Here is a 23799-nt window from a genome sequence, read left to right as displayed (position 1 = left end):
AAGGCAGGCGCCAAACCGCTGCGCCACCCAGGGATCCCAAAATTTTTTCTTATTTAAATTCAATTAGCCAACGTATAATACATCATTAGTTTCAGAGGTAGTTTTCAATAATTCATCAGTTGCATATAACATCCAGTGCTCATCACATGATGTGCCCTTTTCAATGCCATTTCTATTTGGCTCCAAAGAGATTGCCTCAAGACAATAGAAAATCCATGTCCATGATTTCCTTAATCTTTGGTATTTTCAAGGTCGTTTGTACATCCTTATGTTTCTCAAAAAATGAGAAAATCCTTTTTATATATTATATAATATATATGAGCATATAATTACATATACATATGTTTACCTATGTGTGTGCATGTATATATATGTGTGTGTGTGTGTGTGTGTGTGTGTGTGTGTGTGTATATATACTTTAAAAATATCTGGTAGAAGGACAACTGAATTTTCAATTAAAACTGCTTTGTTTACATGGAACCCTTAAATGAATAACTGCCTTGTTCTTGACTTGAATTATCATTTAGCTATGAAGACTGTGCCAGAGATAGTTTAAATCAAATTATTTCTAGTACTTTATTGTTGGCTTACTGTAATGTCAGGTCATGATGTTTAATGAATGAGTGTTAAACATCATCATCATGTTGATTTCCATAGTCAAAAGTGAATAAAGGTAGTATATGCTCTAAAAATTCATTGTATGATGGCTAAACATTTGATAAGAAAAACCAATTTATTGTTTTAAAAGAGACAATGAAGTTGTTTTCTTTTTAAATGCTTCTTATAAATTTTGAATTTACATTTCAAAGGAGTTTTAGGTCGGTCTTGAACATTGAATAAAATCCTAAGGAAAGGTGGTTAAGAGAAAAGATTCTGAAGTCAGGAAGACTTGGGTTGAAGTGCTCTTTCACTGCAAATGACTTTTAGCATGACTTTAGGCAGATTTCTTTTCTCAAGCCCTCACCTGTAGGATGGGAACAATAATGTTGCATACCAGTTAGGAGGTTGGAATGATAATACATACAACAGGACCGAGCAAAGCCTGGCACCCAATGAACACTCAAGAGCTATTAGCTATTTTTCCTTTTATGGCTAGGTCTTCAGTAGCTCATTATGGCTAAACGGTCATTTTAATACAAGCTTTGCATTCCCAATCGGTATAGCCAAGTCCAACCACTAGAGATAAATACAGAGTAGTGAAGAAGCTTGCCCACCCAGACTAGGGCAATCAGGCAGGGTCCCAGAGAGAAGGTGTTGGGTTATGTTAATCTTAAAAGGGGAAGAACTCATGAGAAAAGAGGAAATAATTGGGATGTGTGTAGGGAAGGCAAACTGGTCTAGGGGTGCTCATGGGAAATGGAGGTTCAGAACTTCACTTCTGCTTTTTCATTGCAACTTCACAGCATTTCAACACTTTATCACTGAATGGAATAATAAATAGCTACTTTTTGGAATCGTGTAAGAAATATTGATTTCATAAATGATATGCTCATAACATAAAAATTTCTTTGAGGGGCACCTGGGTGGCTCAGTCGGTTAAGTGTCCAATTCTTGGTTTCAGCTCAGGTCATGATCTCAGGGTCGCAAGACTGAGCCCTGAGTAGGGCTCCTCGCTCAGGGGGGGAGTCTGCTCAAGATTCTCTCTTTCTGTCCTTCCTCCCTGCTTTCTCTCTTTCTCTTAAAAAAAATAAATCTTAAAAAAACTCTTTGACATAAAATGAATAGCATGTTAGATAGATTTCTTCACCAGGACTCCAAATTTTATTTTATGACGTCAAGGAACAAATGAAATCTTTGTTTTTGTTCTGTTTTTCAAGCAAAACTGCAGAAACTGCAAGGCACTTAAGCTGTCTTACATTGCATTATGTGTACATTGCTGATACATTTTCTCCATATCATTTGATTAGATTTTAACTCAAAATACTAACACGTTGAGACCTACTGATAATAATTTTTCTATTTTTGAGAAAATGGCACATGTTCCAGTGAGAAAGAGGCCTTCATTTGACCAAGTTAGGAATTCCCAGGCTTGAAACTTCTTCTCAAATACTGCTTTTTATAATTGGTTCTTTTTTTAAAGATCAGAAAACCTTTTTGTTTCTTGCAAAGCATAAGATTATCAAAATAAGTATTAAAAGAATAGAAATAAATTATTGAAAGCAGAGAAAACAGAAGATGATAATTTTACTTAATTTAGTTTTCATAGAATTAACTGTGCATATTTAAACCAAGCATTCCTACTTATGAATAAATAATACAGACTTAGAAATTTCAGATCCAAAGGACTTTCATGTTTCCTTATACCTGTAATGATAAGCCTGCAGGCTCACACTGAGTAGGGAAGAAGGTTTTGTAAAACATAGTTTGAATGGTCATTTTAAGCTCTGCATTTTTATTCTTCTCTGCTTTCTTCTTCCCGGATTCAAAGCCTCCATCTGTTGGGCCCAAAAGTGGGTTGTTTACTTTGACCATATGAACAGATGATCCCTTTCTCTCAGGTCTATGTCTTTAAAAAGATATTAAATCTTTGCACGGTTGAACTACTTTTATGACTTCATTTCCAATATTTGGAATGTTTAGGTTCTAAGGGTTATATCCACACTGTAGGCAAACAATGACATCTTTTAAAAAAAAATCAGTTTAATTAAGTTTGATCACATATGGTGCAGAGTCATATGGCATAAGATCATTTGAATATATTCTGGTATTCTTCCAAATCCTCTAAACCCTGCCTTCTTAAAATAGAATTAATTGCTAAAGAGGTAGATTAATGTATGGCAAATGTTCATCCAATGAAATTTCCTAATAAAAGTCACTTTGCTTTCCAGTTATATTCTCTTAAAAGACACTGACAAACCACTTTCATTTAGCACACAGGGAGTTAATATCCTCAGTCGCATGGCATCTTTCTGCCTCAATGTTCTCAAAAGGTCTTTCTTACACTTCGAGAGAATGCTTCTATGTCTTGGCTTTTAAAATATTAGTTTATTTTGCATTTGCTTTGACTGAGTCTGTAACCTGGAATCAAATCAACAATTTTAGAATGACATACAAAAGTTGGTTAGCAATTGAATTTCTGCTGATCACTTCTGTTCTGTCAAAAATATGATCAAATTAAGTAAGCTCTACCCATTATTTTAGCTGCTTTATTGATTAGTTCACATTTGTCCTACCTGGATGTCCTTTTGGCCCAACCAACTCCTTTAAGGATCAACTGAAAGGCCAGTTCTTCCTTCTAGAATCTAAATTGCTCTAGCTAGAAACTTCTCTTTTTCTATTGTCCTAAAGCACTTGATCTGAGCAGGCACTGGCACTTAGTTGCCAACATACTGCTTAATCCAATAGTTATTTGTATAAGTGTCATATGTCTGCTCTAAATTATTACTAATTGAGGGCAAAGTAATGTATTCATTTTTTTTTCTCCATGGTGACTTCTATGCATCAAGGCTCAATATATATTTATGGAACAAATTAAGAATTTTTGGCCGTTTTTGGCTCTTAAAATTGCTAATCTTTCCAGTAGCTTCCAACTTTAGGAGACATAATATTATTAATTATAAAGTGCTTAGACTACTCACAGCATTTAAATAGGCACTTTATATATGCTATCTTATTAATCTGTTGAATAATTGTCTACATTAAGGGGTTATTTCACTTTTTTTTCACTTGAAAAATGTGAAGCTCAGAAAGGTTAATTAACATGCCTGTAATTCCTCATCCAGTATTTAACAGAAGTGGAATTCAATGACCTATCTTTCTGACTCCACAGCCATGCTCTTCTGTGAAGCAGTTGTGTCCCTCAAGAACTACAGCATTGTACAGGTAAAAAACCCTGGAGCGAAGAAGGCTTAATAATTTTGCTTAAGGTTTTATAGCAAATAACCACTAGTAATTTCTTCACTAGGTGAGTTTTCTAATGTCTATTTCCAATGAATTTTTTTTTATCTCAAGATAATAGTGTTAGATGCTTTTTATACTTTTGGGGTGAGGCTCAAATTTTGAAAAACACACTCTTTTTTTTTGTTGTTCCTTATATTTTATTTTATTTTTTTAAATAATAAATTTATTTTTTATTGGTGTTCAATTTGCCAACATAGAGAATAACACCCAGTGCTCATCCCATCAAGTGCCCCCCTCAGTGCCCGTCACCCATTCACCCCCACCCCCCGCCCTCCTCTCCTTCCACCACCCCTAGTTCATTTCCCAGAGTTAGGAGTCTTCATGTTCTGTCTCCTTTTCTGATATTTCCTACCCATTTCTTCTCCCTTCCCTTCTATTCCCTTTCACTATTATTTATATTCCCCAAATGAATGAGACCATATAATGTTTGTCCTTCTCCGATTGACTTATTTCACTCAGCATAATACCCTCCAGTTCCATCCATGTTGAAGCAAATGGTGGGTATTTGTCATTTCTAATGGCTGAGTAATATTCCATTGTATACATAGACCACAGCTTCTTTGTCCCTTCATCTTTCGATGGACACCAAGGCTCCTTCCACAGTTTGGTTATTGTGGACATTGCTGCTATGAACATCGGGGTGCAGGTGTCCCGGCATTTCATTGCATCTGTATCTTTGGAGTAAATCCCCAACAGTGCAGTTGCTGGGGCGTAGTGCAGGTCTATTTTTAACTCAAAAAACACACTCTTCATAGAAATCCTCTGAGATTACTTAAATTCTATTCATTTCAGACAGTTATTGATTACATTTGCCTCTGATACTTGATGGAAATAGGATAATACAAATAATAGTCTTTTTTTTCTTTGCTTCTGTTTACTGCTTACCATGAAATATGTTCTTTGAAGAGATGAAATAACACTTGCTTTTGAAATCAGCTCAGATAAAGACCTACAAAGATGTTTATGTATTTGGGAATGATCATTGGTTATTTAGCAGGAATATTAGTTTGAAGATGGTGTATCCTGACACATGGGTAAATCTCTAGAAGTAAATGGAGAACATTAATGGTGTTAAAGGGTGTTGGGAGTGAAGTGGGAAAAGAAAGTGAAAAGTACATATGTCCAAGTAAAAACTAAGCTATATACGTGACCTTGGAGCCAAGACAAGAAAGGACATTTTGGTACAGTTATTTATTTATAGTATGGTATTATATATCTACAGTAGCATTTTTTATCCGAATTCTATCTTGATATTAACTCAGGTATTTTTCACCTATGTTTTCTTCTTCACGAATACCAGCATTGCTTAGGAAAAGAGATAAACTTGGAAATGATAGGCCCTTGTCAGAACAGGTCTTCCAGAGCTAAGAGTGAACACATGGGAAGACTCCTGTAGTACATGGAGTGATACTATCACTGTTCTTGTCTAAGCATCCGTACACGAGCCAAGCTACGTGTACACAAGCCAAGCATCCATGCACGAGCCAAGCTACACCAGGCCACATGAAGCAGATGACCTCAAAAGGGAGGCTGTTCTGCTGGTGGAGGGACTTGGAACAAATAGCCTCCATCTTCTTGAGGGCACAGCTCCTCCCTGGAAGAACTCTTCTCAGCCTTACATCAGCCCAAGATCCCAGAAGGCCACGGATTGGGACCCTTGCCTGTTATGGGACTAAGACTTTTAAGAGCAAAAAGGTCCAGGTGACTGAATGTTTTCTTTGGTCACCTCAGAAATGTGGTCTACCAGGAATGAGAGATATGAAGGCAGTCAGAGGTCAGATCCTTTCTTGCTCTTGCGTGCCCTATAGCCCCAAGTTCTCAACTGGGTTGCACATTAGAATCCACTCAGAACTTTATTGAATACTGGTGCCTGGGCCACACCTCCCAGAGATTCTGATTTAATTGGAATAAGTGTAACCTCTGGAATGAGACTTTTTAAAGTTTCTCAGGTAATGTAACTAATGTAACTAACGTATAACTAATATTGAAAGCCACTTCCCTCTAGAACAACTTTCCTGCTGATATAACACATTTAACTTCTGGTCTTTCTCTGCTGGCATTGCCATAAAAAACAACCATTTTTCTAACAAAACATAAATGACTTTACTTTGTTTTCTACAGGTGGGAAAAGGGGACAAACCTAAGAATTTTCATAGAATTAAATCTAGTAACTAAGAATAATTGTCAGTATATTGTTAAGCTTATTGTGGATAAAGTTTTGGTAACAAAAAGAAACATTTTCTACTTGTAAGGGCATGATAGATCACCAAGTGTATAATTATAATGTTAATATGACTTTCAGGCAGATTTTTAAATGAAAATGGTAGGACACTGAATAAAGCTAGGCATTATTTCTGAATATCTAATTGAAATTATTTTAATGATTATAAAAATGTTATTGTGAACAGTTTTGCAGAGATTGCAGCATGTACAGCATGGGGACATTTGCCAACTACTTGTCTTTTTCAAAATTTTGTTTTCCCATCTTAATTTCAAAATCATTATATAGTAGAGTTTTCTATAACATTCAGATATTCAGTGGTTTCCCACAGAAATCCAGAGAGATAATAATGATTAAATGACAGTAAATTACAAGTAGTAATATAAGAGTATTATAATATAATAATACTGGAGATCATAATTACCACAATAGATAAGTGCCACTAAAATTGGATTTAAGTAAAATCTATATTAATAAACTTCCTTTCAATGTATTAGGAAAACTTAATATTCAGTATAATTTTATTGTGAATCTTTTTGGAGAGTGAATCATCACAAATATAGTTTTTGTATACATGTGGATTTCCATATATTTTTTTCCCTAAGTAGCTACTAAAATATTGTTTTTTATTTCATAAAAAAGATGTTTAACCACCTAACCCAATTTGATTGCCATATATTTCTATTCCAAAAGTTAGGGTGGAAATATCTTGTGAGTACACATCTGATACTTATTTTACTATAGATGGTTAGTGGGCTAAAATGACTTCTCGGAAATTAGAATTTTGGTGTTGAGTGATATTTTAAGAATTTTTAGCAGTAAAAAAGAAATAATTTTGAAACTGTCATAAACAACATTTATTAGACAGACTGAAATATGGCAGTATATTAAGAATATATCACAGAATGAACTTTTCTATGCAAACTATTACTATAAAAAAAGATATTGCCATGGTTATATCAGTGTAGAAAACACAACTTAGCTATTAATCCCAGAGTTTCTGTTTTAAAAATTAAAACTGAAAGGAAGTCTGGGGAAATGCTTCTGGAAGCATCTGGAAGAAAATAAATTTAGGTGAAGCACAAATGCAATCTCCAGTGTTCTCACATTTTTCCATGTCAGAACAGGTAGGTCTCAGAGCCGGGTTCCAGTGCTGACTTTGGAAAGTTCACGAGGAAGTTAACAATTAGTTCCTTTGTTGGTTTATTGGAGGCAAGAGATTAGAGAATCCTGTAATTCATGTTCCAAGACTCAAAATAGTGGTTAAATTCCAAGAGCCAAATGAAGGAGAAGAAAGAGAAAAAGATGCATCCATCGTGGGAAATGTTTCTCTCACTTATGGCTTATTGTCCTTAGAGGAGCTTTCTAGATAACTTAGGCTCAGCAAGTGTTTAATTAAATGGGTGGATAGGTATAAATTCATAGGATTAATAATGAAGACCATTCTTTGAAAATTTATAATGTAGACTAAATAGATAGCCTTAAATGAGTTTAATACACATTCAAGCTTGTTTTTGATCCTATGTCTGTGCTCCTGTTAGTATCAACCCTGAGAGGGCAGAAGCCATGTTGACTGCAATTCCATACGCCCAGCAAGTCCTTGCAGAGTGCTTTACTCAGGGTGGGTCTTGAGTGAATACTTATTGAATGAATGAATGAATATATGAATTTTAAGACTGGAAAGACTTTTTAGAGGGAATTTGGTCCAATCTTCCATTTAAAGACCAAGAAGACAAGACCCAGAGAGGAAAATGACCAGTCAACAGTCACACCACTCTTAAGATCAAAGCTCTGGCTGTGACCCAGATTTCCTAATTCCTGTTCCAGTGCTCTTTCTACTCCACCTTCAGAAGGTAAATACAGAAATTTGCCAGGTATTTTTCAAATTGCCCATGGAAAGTGGTCTGAATGGCAGGTGCAGCCACCAGACGTCATTACTTGATCTGTTCAGTTGTATTTACTTTTCAATATGTTTGCTTTCCGTATGAGAGAGACCAGCTCCATTAGGTAAATGACTAATCCACTAAAATGGAATCTAAATAAATGAAGTGGCATCTTAGTGCTGCGTGATGTTATGGGGTGGGGAAAGGGAATGTCAGGGACAGAGGAAGGAGGAAGCAACACCTCATAAAAAATATTTTAAAACAAAACAGCTATGTTTTCCACAGAAGGTTTCAAAACAATGTCATGGTATATTTTGAGATCAATGATTTTTATCATCATCTTTGTCAATAACTTTGATCATTTTTTCCTAAAGGTGTAATAGAATTTAATAACAATCCATAAATCATAAATAAATGTAATGGAAATTTTACTAGACATTTGCGTTTCTTCTAGTGACATTATCTTTCACAATGATTGAATGATATAAAAAACAGAGCTTCCTCCATGAGAAATGTGTTATGTCAGCCATTTATTCATTCTTTTATCCAATTCAGCAACATGTGTAGGGAATCTACTATGTCCTAAATGTTATATTAATACTTGGAACACAGAGTTAAAAGAGCCACAGCCCTTGACATCTAGGAGCTCACTTCTTGGGGAACTCATGTATATATAAGTTCAGTGCAATGCAAGAAAAGCTTTGATAGAGTTATGGACAAAGTATTGCTTATATTAATGAAGATTAATATTAATTAATATTAATATTAATACCTCTAATTCTGTATATGGATCAGAGGACACTCAGGAAGGGCTGCAAGGATTGGACTAAAGTACAGTGTTTGGACTGATCTTGAAGTAGGAATTGGTTAGCATTCCTGTTATCCTGGGACATGAAAACAGTGGTCCTTGCATTAAATAAAAACTCCAGCTATAGGCCTATGCATAATCCAACTAATACTGTGGCTGGAGGGTACCCTTGCTTTAATTCTGGGTAATTCAGGAATAAGTGTGACTCTTCAGAGCTCCAAGTTTTGGAGGTAAGGATGCGTAACTCTGAAATTACATGCCTAAGCTTCAAACAGCACTATGAATGGCCAGCATGTGTCTTTCCTTCTGTGTCTTCGTTTGTCACGCAAGAGCAAGAAAGGATCTGACCTCTGACTGCCTTCTAGAGTTGATGTTAAACCCTTGTCTCCTGTAGGGTCTTATCAATTGTGGCTAGCTGGCATCTGCTCAGACTTCTTGATGTCTGGGCCCTATAGGCTATGTGGCATTTTTAGGGTCTCCCTGTCTGACCCAGATTTGTTGTGAGGTCTAAATAAGAAATGTATGTTAAGGTCTTATCTTACTACTTGGCATATGCTAACAACAAGTTAATGTTTATTTTTATAATAATAATACTAGTATTATGCTATACTAATATACTAATATAATTATTTTATAATTTTATAATAATAATACTATAATAATACTTATCTATTATTATAAGTAATATGCTACATCGTACATGCTCAACGGTATTTGATAACTCTGAATATGATGTTCTCAGTAAGGGTCTGTGTACATGATGGAAGATCCCTAACTGTGGGTTGAATGCTAGTTTTCAGAGTTGTATTTATGGGTAATATTGCCTCTTCCTTATTTATCCTGATTTCTTTCCACAGTTCTTCCAAGCTAGACCCTTACTTAACCAGCCTCCAGCTGGAAGTTCAGGCACACTTTCTCTCTAGCTTCTACCTTCATCTTGACACTAAAGCATTAGCTTCTGCCATTTCCTTCCCCATCCCCTGGACCAGCATAGTTTGGAAGCCTCAGTTTCTCTTTCCTGACACCCTTTCCAAAGGAAACCACCTACCCTCACCCAAACATAGCTGATGGCACCAAGGGTGGACCTCTGACCCAAGGGGAGTCAATCACAGGCTGACCAACCACTCAGCGTTAGTGTAGAACAAGCTGGACCAATCCAACTCTCTCATGACAGGAAACTTAAAGAGGTTTTTCTAGTGGGCAGGGAAGCTACAGGTGAGTTTAGCATGGCAAGCCAAGGATATTTGTAATTCAAATTTGTGAGAGTCTGGAAAACACAAGGGGCAGCAGGGGAGGAAGCTGACGTGTAGAGAGAGAAAGGCAACCTGCCAGTGGTCTGCAGAGAGGACACGGGTGAGAGATGGGAGGAAGGTGAGATGCAATCAAGGGCTGAAGCTGGAGCAGCTGCCTGAAACCCTGATGACTTTTAGGTTCTTGTCTTGTTGAGGAGGAGGAAGAGGGGGAAGAGGAGGAGGAGAGAAGGAGGAGGATTATTATAGCAATAGACAGCATTTCTTGAGTATATTTTGTATACATGCTTGAGTATGTTTTGTATATTTTAGGCAATACTTTAAGATTTAATGTGAATTAGTCCAATACTGCCAAGAAATCCACAAGGAAGCTTGTTTTATGCCGGTTTTATGGAGTGCCTATTTATAGCCTCATAGAAATCCCTCATGTGCACTTATTGTCATTCCTATATTTTTGAGAATTAAAAAACTAAAATCTCAAGGAGACAACCGAAGCAGGGACTCCCCACCACTGGCAAGTGCAAGCACAGTGGCCCAGCCTCAGTTGCTTCTTGGGTCTCAGCTGACACCCTCAGTTTGGGGGAAGTAAATCCCTGGAGTGGACTTCTTCCATAACAAACCAGAGAGCCAGTATCATGGACTTTGCAGCTACGGCATCTGCGTTGCTACTACTTATCTGTGCTATGGTGTGAAAGAAGCCATAGACGGTATGTCAACAAATGGGTGTGGCTGTGTTCCCATAGAATTTTATTTACAAAAACAAGTAGTGCCTTACTCTACTCCAGGGAGCAGGTTTGTCTCTCTAGCCATACTATACTATAGTATATGTTTTACATTGACCTCAATAAATAGCGTCCCTGTATCTGTGCCCTCTGCAATATGGTTTCACAGATCGTTTCCTTAAGAAACATAATTTATTTCCTTTTTCCTTGAATTTAGGCCTTCCTTATGACTTGCTTTGGCCAATAGAACCTGACAGAAGTAACACTGGCCAATTAAAGCTCAGTTCTCAAAAGGCTCTCTGCACTTCTGGTCTCTTTGATCTCGGCCTCCACCAAAGGAGCAAGTGTGCACTAACTAACGCAGGGTAAGAAAGCACAGGGAGGCAGCCTGAATGTGGCAGCTGAGCTGTTGACAGTGCATGCAGGTAGCCAGCCAGCACCAGAGCAGCCCGGATGAGCCCTGTCTAAATTGCCATGTTTCAGAACAACAAGCTAAATAAATAATTTTTAATTTATGTCACAGTGTTTGGGTTGGTTTGTTATGCAGCAAAAACTGATACACCTACTATGGGATAAACTATGTACATGATCGAGAGTCCTTCCAACTACCACCTGGTTAAGTATGATACCCACTTTACACATAAGGAACAAAGTTTCAGCTAGTGACCTTGCCCAAGGTAGCACTGCAAGTAAGTGACAAAGCTGGGATTTGAACTAACCCCAGGGCTAGGCCCTTGGTAGTGTGTCAGCATTGTTTCTCATCTCAGTTTGGTTTGCTGTCCCCCTCTCATCTCCACCACAACCATAACATGTCTCTACACACACAGACAGACCATTGCAGAGGGCTGGACACTGGACGTTCAAGCCCACCAGGAAACAACAGCTCACTCAGCTGCTAAGGGGCCCCTTTATAACAACTCTACAGCCTGCGTGCATGCTCCCGACACAGGTTGCATGTGTTACATTTCGGAGAAGACAAGCTTTAACTTCAAATATATCCAAACCCACGAGTCAATGACGATTTAGGTAATATGGACGTCAGTGTACCTGTGTAAAACGTAAAATAAAAAATTGAACAGTATTTCCTTAAAAGCAATGTTAATGTACATTATGCAGAGTGTGGGCATTGGTTGAGGAGTGGTGCTCCCCCAGACACTCCATATTTGACACAATGCTGGGTTGGCCAGGTCTATAGTCCTTTTGGTAAGAAGCACAATTTCTGGTCTCACAGATTTAATGAAAGATTGATTTTCCTCCTTCCCAGACAAAGATAAACCTCATGAAATGGTGATTTAATTCACAACACAAAAGCATGAAAGCCTTCCTTAAAACTAAAGGAAGTCTTCACACACACACAAAAAGCAGGTTCATTCACAGTAATAGACCACTTTATTATTTTTTAGGGCAATAGAACTTTGCTAATTCTCACTAATGACAGAGGATCCCCATTGTAGAAGAACCAATTTTACTGATTACTGAATTGTATAAAATAATCTGAGAAAGAAATGAAATCTTGGTCATTCAAGATCCTGTTGTGGGTCCATGTGTCTTGCTGAGAAACAGGCAACTACTGCTGTTTTAATCGAGAGAATAATCAGGCTTACAGTTTAGTGAACTGAGATAATCATAAATACCATCCAAATGCAAACCTATGTTTCAGCCATTATTAAAGAAGACATTTTCAGGTGATAAAAAACAGTAAATCTCATGGGGCAAATGAACAACTCACTGAGTTCAAGGTAAGTGTTTTTAGAAGTGTGCTTAATTTTTCAAGCCCTTTGGTGAATAAGGTTTCAAGTTACAATTGAAAGAGTTTAATCATCTGGCCAAAACTGACCGTGTAACCGTATAACGTATTATCTCGATGTATACTTAGAATACCAGTATTAACAAAGCATTTGACACAAAAGGTCAAAACCAGATATGGAGTTGGAATACACACCCAACTCACAATAGATGACTAAGATGTTGAAAAATGTGGTTAATTAAAATGTTTAAATCAAACGAATTTGTTCATAAAATTAAAAAGAAGCAATAAAACACTTGGAAAATCCAGGATTTCCTAAAATCTCAGAGCATTTCAACAATAGCAACTGGGAGGTGGATACTACAAGATAAATTGTCTCTCACTTGACTGAGAATAAATAATTTCTTAACTCTATTTCTAGGGCCATCAGGAACATTTCCGAACTACTTTGTCAACATCAGACACCACCAGAATTTGCAAGAATCTTAAACAAGTTACTTCAAAGTTATTGCATGTATATACCCTAAGTTTGAACTTTCATTGTTTGAGAAAGACATGATTTTTTTTTTATTTGAGAAAGACATGGATTCATCATTTAAATGAAGATGTAGTTGGATCTCCAAGTACAATACTAACATGATAGGAAATTAACACCTACCATCTGAGAAAGGCATTCTTCTATAAGGTTTACATATATGAACTCTCTTAATGCTCATGTCAACACTATTAGATAAGTGCTGTAATTAAATCCACATACAGATGAGGAAATTGAGGTACAGAAAAGTTTTATAACTTGCTATGATCTCTTGCTAGCCAAAAAAAAAAAAAAAAAAAAAAATTCTCATGCTAGCTAAGTGCTGGAGTTAGAATTTGAATTCAGACCCAGGCAGTGTGGCTTACTCTGTACTCAGACCTCCACTGCCTTGAAACCATTACAAGACACATCTGTCCATCTAGACTTCTAAAGAAAAGAGAAACCTCTTTTGAAAATCATTTCAGGGATGCCTGAGTGGCTCAGCAGTTGAGCATCTGTCTTTGGCTCAGGGCATGATGCCAGGGTCCTGGGACCTAGTCCCACATCGGGCCCCCACAAGGAGACTGCTTCTTCCTCTCTTTATGTCTCTGCCTCTCTTTCTCTGTGTGTCTCTCAGGAACAAATAAATAAAAATGAAATCTTTAAAAAAATAAAATCATCACAAACATAATTTTGTCTAAAATAAGGTCATCTTTATTAATAATTCCATGAAAAGTTAAAATTTAAATGAAACTTAGATAATGATCGGTATAAAATTATCTTCTTGACCTTCACATTGAGCCAGTCGTTTTGTTTTGTTTTGTTTTGTTTGTTTGTTTTGTTTTTATTTATTTATTTTTTTGAGCCTGTCTTGATAGCTCTACTTTTGTCCAGTTCATGTCGGAGAAAATAAGGACAAATCCAGCCAGAGACAAAATGTGATTTGACTTGTCACAAAACCTGCCATAGTTGTGAACTGAGCCAAATTGATTCAGGTTGTTTTAGTACAACAAATCTGGAACATCTGGGTCTTGAATTACACAATTAATGTAAAAATGTCAGTAGTATTTATGGAAGTTTATTCATATGCTATAATTAGTTTGCTCTAACTCAGAACATTTATGATGTTCAGGCAGACAGATTCTTTCAAAGTGATTTTCAATTAGTGAAGTTACACCATGAATGTTTCTGCATTTAAACATGGAAATGTGCATATTCTTTTAGCATTTATATATTGGGTCCAAAATGAACAAGATTAAGTTCCAGACTTCAAGGTCCTTAATATTACAGTAGGAAAAATAGTATGTGTTCACAAAAAAATATCATGCAAGGCAAAATAGGACAATTCATACCTGAGAAATAGAGTAAGTATTGAGAGGGTTCATAAGGCACACACAAGGTTTTTATATGTGTATGTGGGTTGGAGAAGTTCATCCTAAGAGGAGGGAACAACAGGAGAAAAGGCAACTCATGACAGGGAAATAAACCAAGGTAAGTGGCCCAATGTGTTAGCAATAGAGAATGTGCAAGGGATTTGGGGGAAAAGTTTAAGAAAGTAAATTAAATGTGAAGTTGTATAAAGACCTGTGATCTTCCAGCACACCAATCAGTAGGTGGAATGTGCTGAGCACCAACTATGCATGGGCAGGTGAGAGTACATCCAGTGTTGCTCTTATCCAGGCAGATTTTTTTTTAGAAGACATAGCACCATCATAGCCTCAAGTACTCTTTAGCCCTAAGCCCCACTTCCTCAGCAGCTACCATCCACAAAACATTACCATGACAAACTGACCTAGAACAAGAATCAAACAAAAGTTTATGAGATTCAAAACTTGAAGAATAAAATTAATGATTATTCTAATAGACAAACATGTAATAGTGCCTAAGCACAGGAGAAACAGTTACAGAGATCAACAACATTATACATTGTAAAAGATACACCAACAAATAAAAAAAAATAAGTATAAAGACCACAATTAATGGTTGATATAAAAAAGGAATCATTGTTTAAAACCCCATGTACTTGGAAATGTAAAATATACTTCTAAATAATCTGTGGGTTATAGAAGAACCGTACTGGAACTACTAAAAAAGGTATTATGAAATGTGTAGGATGCAGCTATAAGAGGAACCTTTATACCCTTGAATGCTTATATCTAGAAAAAGAAAGGGCAAAAGTTAATAAACCAACTCTCTACCATTAGTTGTAAAAAGAACAGCATAATAAGTCCAAAAAATTAAAAAGAAAATATATTTAAAATGAGAACAAAAATAAATGAAAAATCAAATAAAATAGAACTGAGAAAATCAACAAAGCTGAAAGTTGATCCTTCTAAAAGACCAATATTCTTGCCTCTGGTAGGGTCAGTGGAGAAAGAGAAGGAAAAACTTAAAATATTAGGAATGAAAAAAAGGAACATAATTATAAATGCAACAGCAATTAATAAGATAACAAGAGTAAGCTACAAATATCTTTGTACCAAAAAGTTTGAAAACAAATTCCTAGAAAATTACTGCAAATACCTGAAGCAGACTAAAAATTAAATAGAAAATATGTGTGGTCTAATGACCATTAGAGAAATTGGGTTTGTAGTTTAAGACCTTCCCATAAAGAAAATACAAGGCCCAGGTTATTTTTATGGGCTCTAGATAACATTCAACAAATAGCTAACTCCAACTTTGAACTTAAAAAAAAAAGTTTTACTTTCCAGCTTATTTTATAACCTAATGTAAGATTGATACCAGCAGACAAGAAAATTAAAACAGAGGGAAATTAAGTTAATTAAATTAATAACTCAACTCATAAATGTAGATGAAATATTAAAAAAGCATTAGCAAGGCAAATTCAGAAATGAATTATACAATTTGAACTCATTCAAGAAATGATATTTGGATTAACATTAGAAAATCTATTAATACAATTTATCATGTAAACAGATATAGAAAAATCAATAAAATTAAAACGTAATTATAAAAAAACGCTTCTTAGTAAGCTAAAAATAGAATATGCTTCACCTGGTAAAAGGTATCTAATAAAGGTTTACTGACAGCACTGAAAGTATTCTCTTTAAACTGTGCAATAAGACAAAGGTACTCACTGTAAATTCTTCTAATCAATCCTATATTAGACTCTAGACAGAGCAATAGGACAAGAAAAAGAATGAAGAATTATAAAAATAAAAAAGGAAGAAACAGATGTCACTCCTAGATATTATTCAAATAAAATATAAAAGAATTTATAATTTACAAATGAATGAATGAATTGAGCATATTTATAGACTGAATAGAAGCTGATGGAGAGGGGAGCCTGGAGGTATAGAAAATGAGGGAAATGTTGGAGTAAGATTCCTAAGAGAGAATCAGAAAAGATAACACTTCTGGGCTTGATGGAACCCCCTTCTTGTACCCTACACAGGGTAAGTTCACTGTTGTGTAGATGAGACATCCAAGTAGGGACAAGAAGTAGATCCACAGAGATGGTAAAAGTTGTCCTCTTAGGCAAAATATACTCATTATGAGGGAAATGTGTAATTTATATTTCCATAGCTAATTAAAAATTCCATAGCCAATATTTCAAGATCTACCAAGGCAGCATCTTTCCCTTCACCCCCAGTCCCATCTCCTATACATTCTTACCTGGAAGTTCCTCATGAGATTTTCTGCATCTATCCGCAAGCCTTATGGACACTGGTGACTATTGGTTGTCCTAAAAATAACCATATATAATCTTGGGTCTGATCTAGACTTAAGCCTATCCCCATTGCTTTCTTCTCTGCTTCATAGACTCTCAACATAAATTTCAGGTGTGTAGATCTTTACCACAGACACTGTATCCCTGGGAATTCAATGAGAGAAATAAGCTCTGCCTTAAAGGTTTTTAAAATTGAATAAAGATCCCTAACCCTGCTATTTAGTATGCTTGTCTGAGGTCAAGGAATTATAGACATTGGCACTGGAAGGGATAATGGAAGGTGGCTTTCCTCATATTATAAATGCAGAAAGTCAAGGAGCCACGGATTAAGGGGTTTGTCCATGACCATGAAATTAGAGACAGAGTCAGAACCTCTGAATACCCATTAGTGCTTTTCCCTATACCGTGAGCAGCTAGCATTTGGAAGATTAGTGTAAAGTGCAGTAAGGGATGGTACAGGATGAAGGCATATTCCTTGATCATTAAAGTTACATGAACAGCATAGGCAAAGTCCCAGGTAATTACCTTGTTGGAGGCTTTTTTAAAAAAATGATTAAATGCTAAAATGAGTATACGAGTGAGTGCAATAGAAGACTTTTGAAAACTGGGACTGGATTTTATTCATTTATATTCCAGCACAGTACTTAGCGCATAGTAGGTTTTCAGTAAATGAATGTGGATATTGAACCACAAAATATGTAATGTGATTGGAGTAAACATTTCCTAGAGTCTGGACTTAAAGTAGATGTCGTACAGATTTTTCTCTGAGATGTTGTTGGCTGTGATATAACATTTTTCAAAATGATGGCTGCATAAAAACACAACAGAAATACAAATGTTGTTAGAGTTCTCAGTCTGTCCATGTTAAATTCTACCTCTCTGGGATGTTCTAGAATCCTCTCTATGTGGTATTTTCTCCCAATTTATTGCAAACATTCGTATGACTTCTGTCAAAATAAGACCAGTATTTCCCGAATCATTTGACATTCAGCTGTTGCTGAAGATGTTAAAACTACAAGCAAACCTGCTAATCATTGGCAACAAAGCAGCTTAATCCTGGCTGACCAGCGATTTGTTTTGGAGCCTTTAGAGCAACAGAGAGATCAAGTTTATAAAAAGAGGTAAATAGTCGGTTAGAGATTAGAAGTGAAAAAAGGAAAAGACTCCTTTCCCCCAGACCACACACTGATAGGGAATCTTCCTTGAGCAATTGTTTGAGAATGTTTCATGTTTTGTACCCCTCCCCTCCTCTCAGTCTCACTGCCCATTCCTCCCCCTTCCTCAGCCACACAAGGTTTGGTTGACACTTGTCACCACTGATAGAGAGAGATAGATGCTTGGGGAGGGGAGGGAGGAGGTGGGGGTAGCAGCCTCTTCAAAAGCAGCCGTAGTCAAAAGATGATTCCTTCTTTCTGCATGTGTTTTGTCTCTCTAAATTATTCAAATCTGGGTGGCATCTAGGATAACTGGCATTTTGACACAGCTTAAGGGATTGTCTCCTTAACACTATTGAATGGAAGCTACCACCCTTTAAAAAAGAAGGACACCTACAGCCTGAAAATAAAAGGTTGGAGAACCATTTACCATTCAAATGGTCCTCAAAAGAAAGCAGGGGTAGCCATCCTTATATCAGATAAACTAAAATTTACCCCGAAGACTGTAGTGAGAGATGAAGAGGGACACTATATCATACTTAAAGGATCTATCCAACAAGAGGACTTAACAATCCTCAATATATATGCCCCGAATGTGGGAGCTGCCAAATAATCAATTAATAACCAAAGTTAAGACATACTTAGATAATAATACACTTATACTTGGTGACTTCAATCTAGCACTTTCTACACTCGATAGGTCTTCTAAACACAACATCTCCAAAGAAACAAGAGCTTTAAATGATACACTGGACCAGATGGATTTCACAGATATCTACAGAACTTTACATCCAAACTCAACTGAATACACATTCTTCTCAAGTGCACATGGAACTTTTTCCAGAATAGACCACATACTGGGTCACAAATCGGGTCTGAACCGATACCAAAAGATTGGGATCGTCCCCTGCATATTCTCAGACCATAATGCCTTGAAATTAGAACTAAATCACAACATGAAGTTTGGAAGGACTTCAAACACGTGGAGGTTAGGGACCATCCTGCTAAAAGATGAAAGGGTCAACCAGGAAATTAAGGAAGAATTAAAAAGATTCACGGAAACTAATGAGAATGAAGATACAACCGTTCAAAATCTTTGGGATGCAGCAAAAGCAGTCCTGAGGGGGAAATACATCGCAATACAAGCATCCAAAAACTGGAAAGAACTCAAATACAAAAGCTAACCTTACACCTAAAGGAGCTAGAGAAAAAACAGCAAATAGATCTTACACCCAGCAGAAGAAGAGAGTTAATAAAGATTTGAGCAGAACTCAACGAAATCGAGACCAGAAGAACTGTGGAACAGATCAAGAAAACCAGGAGGTGGTTCTTTGAAAGAATTAATAAGATAGATAAACCATTAGCCAGCCTTATTAAAAAGAAGAGAGAGAAGACTCAAATTACTAAAATCATGAATGAGAAAGGAGAGATCACTACCAACACCAAGGAATTACAAACGATTTAAAAAACATATTATGAACAGCTATATGCCAATAAATTAGGCAATCTAGAAGAAATGGACGTATTTCTGGAAAGCCACAAACTACCAAAACTGGAACAGGAAGAAATAGAAAACCTGAACAGGCCAATAACCAGGGAGAAAATTGAAGCAGTCATCAAAAACCTCCCAAGACACAAGAGTCCAGGGCCAGATGACTTCCCAGGGGAATTCTATCAAACGTTTAAAGAAGAAACCATACCTATTCTCCTAAAGCTGTTTGGAAAGATAGAAAGAGATGGAGTACTTCCAAATTCATTCTATGAGGCCAGCATCACCTTAATTCCAAAACCAGACAAAGATCCCACCAAAAAAGGAAAATTATAGACCAATATCCCTGATGAACATGGATGCAAAAATTCTCAACAAGATACTAGCCAATAGGATCCAACAATACATTAAGAAAATTATTCACCATGACCAAGTAGGATTTATTCCCAGGACATAAGGCTGGTTCAACACTCGTAAAAAATGTATAAAGAGATCTTTGGTATAATCTGATATGTCTACAAATTAAAGGTAGTTTCATGAAGAAGGTCTTAAGTATTTTTTATTTGTTATTTTGTTTCATCCATCTTAAGAGTAATCTTTACTAGCCTGAAAAAGGGAAAAGCTCTGACATGGATTTCTTTAAAGAATATGCATAATAGCTTGGTGGATGTTTATTGGTGACGCAGCTGAGGCAGCTGGTTGAGAATGTAGGTGTGGAATTTCAAAGCCAAAAAAGTTTTGCCTTTGTTAGAAATATCTTTAGTGTAGGATGTGGAAGGAGGACTGAGGAGTTGGGGTGATCTGGTTATGCCCCAGATATGCCACTGCCAATTGTAAGGTCTTAGACAAGTCATAGAAGGACCCTAGGCCATATTTCCCCCACTGGGGAATGAGGCAGTAGATAGGTGGTCCCTAACTCCTTCCAGGTTTAGGGGTATGTAATTATTGACTCATTCTGTTATTCATTCATTTTAGTAGCATTTTTCTTTCCATGGCCCTTTGTGGATGGAGATACTTAGCGAAATTTTAGTCCAGGTCAACAACTGATATTGATACCTCTGGGTCATGCACTGTGCTGAGCACCACAGTGTGTGTGTGTGTGTGTGTGTGTGAGAGAGAGAGAGAGAGAGAGAGAGAAAGAGAGAGAATGAGAATGGGTGGGGCAGATACTATGGTAAGTCTCCTGATTCCTAGTCTCAAGGAGTCTGCCATTTTCATTTTCAACTCTTTTGCTGGCTTACTTTTCAAATTTCCTATTAATAAGATCCTCTGAATAATAGGGTCCTTAGGTTTAGTAATTAAAAATACAGGATGCCCAGTTAAATGTAAAATTTAGGGCATCCTGAGTGGCTCAGTGATTTAGCACCGCCTTGAGCCCAGGGCCTGATCCTGGAGACCCAAGATTGAGTCCCATGTCAGGCTCTCTGCATAGAGCCTGCTTCTCCCTCTGCCTGTCTCTGCCTCTCTCTCTCTCTGTCTCTCTCTGTGTGTCTCTCATGAATAAATAAATAAAATCTTTAAAGAAACATAAAATTTAGATAAGTGACAAGTAATAATTATGCAATATTTAGGACAAACTTAGGCTAAAACATTATTTGTTGCTTACTTGAGATTCCCATTTGTCTGGGCATCCCATGTATGTATTACCTGGCTGCCCTAAATGAAGTCATCCCAGAGCTCTTCCCTCAGATGTCATGGAAATTCTGCTCTTACCAGAATTTTTGAGCCTTGAGTAAATGAGTCTGAGAGAAAATTAGAGATGTATACCTTTTACCTGATAGGATTGGTTTGTTCATGCATTTAATGAATGTCTTGAGGACCTACTATGTGCTAGGAATTAGGCAAGGTCTTGGGGATACAAGTGGAAGAAGAAACTATATCGTATGATGTTATGAAGGTTATGGTCTTCTGGGAGGGAAACAGACATTTAAAAATTCATTACACTTAATAAGTACTTAATTCCAATTGTCATAATACTCATAAAGGAAAATATAAGGTACATGAGATGTTTAACAGAGGTGCCTAACCTCATCTTGGGGGTTGGAGCAGGAATTTTCAAGGGAGTAATATTTAACCCAAGACAACTGGGTTCTGGAGAAGAGTGTTCTAGACAGAGGAGCCACTAAGGACTTTTTGTTGTACCCATTGTGGGAGGTAAGTTCAACTCCAAGGAAAAATGAAATAACAGTGGGTAGTTTGTTGTTGTTGTTTTGTTTAGTATAAGTGCAAGAGCAGCTATTACCTCAGAAAAAATCATGTTTCTAGAATCAAATATCAGTGTTGCCAAAGCCGAGGTAGCAAATGCTCAGATCGGAAGGAAGGAGAGAAAATAGAGAAAATTGTTTTAGTTTCTTTGTCATGATGCCAGTGCATCTATGCTTGTCACCAAGAACCCATGATCTATGAACTTAAACCCACCTGGGAGAAGTCTCTCATCAAGAGGGCAATTCAACACGATTTTTATCACTTTGGTACGGTGGGTGGTATAGTTGTTTGCTAGGGCTGCCATAACCAGACTAAGTGATTTAATCAAACAGCAGAAATTTATTTCAGTTTTAGAGGCTGGAAGTCCAAGATAAAGATGTTGGCAGGGTTGGTTTCTCCTCAGGTCTCTCTCTTGGCTGGTAATTGGCTGTCTTTTTCTGTATTTTACATGACCCTTCCTCAAAGTGTATGCGTGTCTGTGTCTAAATTTCCTCTTCTTATAAGACACCAATCAGATTAGGTTAGGGGCCTCCCTAAGGACACCATTTAACTTAATCATCTCTTTAAAGACCTTATCTACAAATATAGTTACATTCTGAGATCCTGGAGGTTAGGACTTCAACATAATTTTGGAATGGACACAATTCATTCCATAACAGGTGGCCTGGAAAAGCAATCTTTGCCATGACTTGCCTCAGGGAGCCAGAGGGGGCACTCAGCTAGGCCAATGGACTAGCTTGCTCTCTGTGCCATCAGCTCTCAAAATCCAAGCCTTTGGGCATGACCTGAAGGGCACTGAGTCCTATAGACACTCTTATCCAGGATTATTGCTTTTTGTGGGCAGTGCTTGGACAGAGAGAGATGAAAAGAGGATGGATCCTCAGGGATTACAGCTTTTGAATTAATCAGTGGCTGTCACTCATCCATTAAGCTACTCATTTCTTCTCCATGGAGAAGAAAAGGTAAGAAAGGGGGTAAGAGGCCAGGAGTGTTACTCTTGTGGAGGTCCATCCATGCAGGAAAAAACCTGAGAAATGGTTGGTTAATACCAGTACCAGTATCTTTGGTATTGGAACTGGTAGATAGTATCAGTATCTGTATTAGTATTTGTACTAGTATTAGTATCAATATTATTATCAGTCTTGGTGTCAGTATTCATTAGCATTAAAATTGGTATTGGTGTTAGTATTAATATAATAAAACATCTAGAACAATGTTTTGGCACAAATAGAGGCTCAAGAAAGGTTTATTTTTTTCCACTTCATGCTTCCCTTCACTGAAATTTCTCCTTTTGTTCTAGGGAAAGATGGATTCTTTCTCTTCTTCACAATAAATATTTATTGAGAATCATTTTACTGAGTCAAATGAACTTCCAGGACAGAATATTGATCTTGGGGTGTAGAAAAGACTTCTGGTTGAAAAGAACTTTGAACTTTGTTCCCCAAGTCATTCTTGGGGAACATGGGGGAGCCCCTATTGGAGAAGGAACAGAACTCCTCCCCAGGGTTCAGCCTTGCAGAGACACAATAGGAAGAGTGAACAAACATTTCAGGGGAGTCAGTGAGAGCGAGGGCCTTGGGAGTTTCAGGGGTGTCCCTTAATGATGACAGGTGTTCCTACACAACAAACAAAGGTAGGGGGGATGTTTCATCTTAAGATGTCTTTCCTGAGGACAAGAGGACAATCTGCTCTCCTGGAGGTTTGATTCTGATGTTTTTACATCAGCAATCTTATTACTCAAAATACATTTTTTGAGTAACAGCTTGTTGGCCTACTTTGTTAAATATAGAACACTGCATGCTAGATAAACTGGACCTATGTGTGTAAAGGATGAGTTGAACTGTTAGTGCTGAAATGGAGCAGGACATAGTAGAAGCAGCATTTGTCAGTATTTTGGAGAGGGAGATGTTTAGATCATTGTTACAGGCATGGTTTCTTCCCTGCAAAGTCAGGTGTCATTCAACAAGTCTTCAGGAAGCACCTAAAATATTCCCTAAGTCATCACTACAAAAAAAAAAAAAAAAAAAAGGAAACCAAAGAGTTATACCAATAGACTATATAATGTGTTTCTTTTATTTATATTCTATGATCTCAAGGAGAACTAATATTCTAAAATCTAAGCATCTAGTCATAGCAACTCAGGTTCAATTATTCAGAGTAAAATAGTCCCCCCTTATCTGTGGGGGCGTATGTTCCAAGACCCCCCAATGTATGA

This window comes from Canis lupus, chromosome 15, assembly GCF_011100685.1.
Source record: "Canis lupus familiaris isolate Mischka breed German Shepherd chromosome 15, alternate assembly UU_Cfam_GSD_1.0, whole genome shotgun sequence".
Lineage (NCBI taxonomy): Eukaryota > Metazoa > Chordata > Mammalia > Carnivora > Canidae > Canis > Canis lupus.
Note: the sequence above shows the minus strand (reverse complement) of the source record.